We start from the raw sequence: 3,716 nt of genomic DNA, 5'->3' as shown, positions 1-3,716 counted from the left end.
TGCACCTATTTGTTTTCCCTTCAAATCCTAATCCAATTAGGATTTGATTGAATCATGACTCAATTGAACCTTTCAATCCTAATCAAATTAGGAGTCATCATAATTCATTAGATTAATAATTAATTAGGACTTAAGAAATTCTAATCCAATTAGGACTTATTTAATTTTAGTCCTAATCCAATTAGGACTCTACTTTGAATCCGAAGTCCTAATCCAATTAGGACTTCTTAGGAATCCTATTCTAAGTAGGAATCCAAATTGAATTCAAATTCCTAATCTAATTAGGATTGTAGGAATCCTACTCCAAGTAGGACTCCCAGTCCTAGTCCAAGTAGAATTTTCAGTCCTAATCCAATTAGGACTCTAGGAATCCTACTCCAAGTAGGATTCGTATTTTAAGTCCAATTAATTAATTCCCAGTATTCCTTCTTCAACTGATTATCAATCGAATTGATTTCTCGTGATTCATAATCACTATTCAGCCATCGGATCGGTCAATACTTCTAGTGTGTGTGACCCCATAGGTTCTTTTCTGACTGGTAGTGAGATATATTGTGATCTCTATCACAATATCATTGAAAACTCCTTTCAATGGGTTGGAACGATTCCAACTCAACTCATTAGGATTTATCGATCATCGAGAGAATTCCTATGAGTCCCACCATCCACCAGTGACACCTAGCAGCATGTAGTGGCCACCCAGCAGAATGGAATGATGAATCTCTAGGTGCAGTTGTCGTGTGATACAGTCCTTCTATCGTGGATCCCTACAGACCGGAGGTCATGGATAACTCATCAAACCTCGTTGTCTGTCATATGTCTAGATTTATTCGACTTGAGTTCGAGAGTAGAAAACTCTTTTTCACTATATATTCTGCCCTGGCCAAGGTTTTAAAACTCAGTCTAATAAATCACATAAGATCACTCCTCATCTATCAAGGTCGATAGATTCCATGTAAGTGCATACCCTACTCCTACAGTGAACCTACTGCAGCCAATCTACACAACAAGGACCCATATGACTAGAGACCATGTGTATGTGCAGTCAAACTACAATAACCTCACTGTGAGTAGCCGAAGCACTGCAGGTCAAAGGATCAGTCACACTACTGCAACATCAAGCAAGTCACTGACGAGTGGATAGACATCCAAGTGACTTCTTATCTTGGTCACGCTCAGTACCCTTGTTCTCCAACAAGCACCTGCACTATCACTTCAGTGTCCCTACACTGTGGACTCGAGTCTCGTCCATCCATAAGGAAAGCGATGTGTGCACTGATCAGATCGATCACCGTCCTCGTGCCCATTGATCAGGAGCATTTAGAAATTAATCACCAATGATACATGGCTCAAATTCTCAACTCTTGAGAATATATATCATCATCTTATTAATTTCTTGGACGATTCATAGACACATAAACAATATGAATGAAAAGAATGCCTATTTATTAATCAATAATAATAAAGTCAAGTACAAAATTATGTTCCAGAATTAATAATGTGTTAGCCAGATTGGCTTATAGGGCATACTTCTAACAATCTCCCACTTGCACTAAAGCCAATCAGCCATAAACCTAAGCCCCATCTTCTCAAGATGCGCTTCAGTTTTCTGCTGACTTAGCTGCTTAGTGAATGGGTCCGCCACATTTTCTGTGGAGTCTACTCTCTGATCCTCTACTTATTTCGTTTCGAGGTAGTCGCTTATTAGGTTAAATTGCCGCTCTATGTGCTTCGTTTTCTGGTGAGACCTTTGGCTCCTTAGCTAGTGCTATGGTGCCTTTGTTATCGCAGTAGAGTGTTATGACATCTGATGACATTACACCTAACTCTGCAATGAACTTCTTAAACCAAAAGATTTCCACTGCACCCTTAGAGACGGCTTAACATTCAGCTTCTAAGGTAGAATCTACAATGATTGGTTATTTGGAACTCTTCCAATTTACTGTACCACCATTGCACATATTCTGATGTAGACTTTCTATCATCAATATGTGTGCATCCTTCAACTCTTATCTTCTCCCAAAGACCAAGAACATGTCCTTAGTTCTTCTCAAGTACTTAAGACTGTTCTTCACAGCTATCTTGCACTTCTTGCCTGGATTTGACTGATATATGCTCGTGACACTCACAGCATGTACTATATCAAATCACGTATATTGCATGGTATATGTGAGGCTCCCTATAGCCAAAGCATAAGGGATCTTGCTCATCCGTTGAATCTCTTCAGATGTGTTGGGGCACATCTTGTTGGAGTGATTTATCCCATGCCTAAGGGGTAATAATCCCCTTTTAGAGGTTTTTCATGCCGAACCTCTTCAGCACTCCCTCTATGTACATATGCTGTGATAGGACAAGCATCCTCTTAGATCTATCTTATAGACCTTAATTTAAAATATAGGATGCTTTCCCAAGGTCTATCATGGAGAATTCCTTACACAACCAAAACTTGACCTAAGTTAACATGGAAATATCATTGCCAATTTGAAGGATATCATCCACGTACAATACGAAGAATGCAATAGTCCTCCCACTAACTTTCTTATAGACACATGGTTCCTCTTCGTTCTTGATAAAATCAAACGATTTGATTATATCGTTGAAACGAGTGTTCCAACTCCGAGATACTTGTTTTTGTCCACAGATGAACTTTTGCAGCTTACAGACCTTGTGATCACCATCATCGTATCATGATATGCTGCAACAGCAAGCAATATTCGAATGGACTTTTGCAATGCTACAGGTGAAAAGTATCCTTATAATCAGTGCCTTCGCACTGACTATAACTTTCGCCACTAGCCTTGCTTTATAGGTCTCTACCTAGCCATCCAAACTTAATGTTCTCTTGTAGATCCATTTACACCCAATAGGTACTATACCTTCTGGTGGATCTACTAAGATCCAGATTTGGCTGGAATGCATGGAGTCCATCACTGACTTTATCGCTTCCAGCCATCTCCCGGAATCGATGTCTAACATTGCCTCGTTGTAGGTATTGGGATCCTTACCTTGATCCCTATCTCCCATGAGGAATACTTCCTCTACATCCTCTGTAAGCATACCTAAGTACCTTTCAGGTGGACGGGAGATCCTACTAGATTTACGAGGTGGAGTAGGTACTACGTGTACTGGCTTAATATGAATAGGTTCTATAGGCACAATGGCTTGTTGCTCTTTAGAGACTTTTTCTTAGAGCTCATTTTTCCTCCCACTGCCTCTATCAAGGATAAACTATTTTCATGAAGATAGCATGGCGTCTCACAAACACTTTGTGATCCTTTGGGACGAAAAAATCGTATCCTAATAACTCTTTCAGGATATTCAATAAAACGAGCATTAATTGTCCTATCCTCTAACTTGTCCACCTGTTGTCGCTTGACGTGGGCCGGACATCCCCAAATCTTGAGATGACCAAGACTCGGCTTCTTACCATGTCATATCTCATATGGTGTGGTAGGAACGGACTTTAGAGGGAATTCTATTCAATAAGTAAATAGCTGAAAATAGGGCATCTATCTAAAGAAACAAGGGTAAATCAGTGAAGCTCATCATGGATCGGACTATATCCAATATGTGGAGTGATTGATTAAAACCCTATTTGATTTTGATGAGCTCAAAGCATTAGAGTATATATGTTGTTTACTAATGAATTCAATTGAGTGTTTCAGTGAAAATCTTGTCTAAGTGTCTCAAGACTTGGTTCATAATATTTTGGATAA

The sequence above is a fragment of the Phoenix dactylifera genome, unplaced genomic scaffold, assembly GCF_009389715.1.
Source record: "Phoenix dactylifera cultivar Barhee BC4 unplaced genomic scaffold, palm_55x_up_171113_PBpolish2nd_filt_p 000743F, whole genome shotgun sequence".
Taxonomy (NCBI): Eukaryota; Viridiplantae; Streptophyta; class Magnoliopsida; order Arecales; family Arecaceae; genus Phoenix; species Phoenix dactylifera.
Note: the sequence above shows the minus strand (reverse complement) of the source record.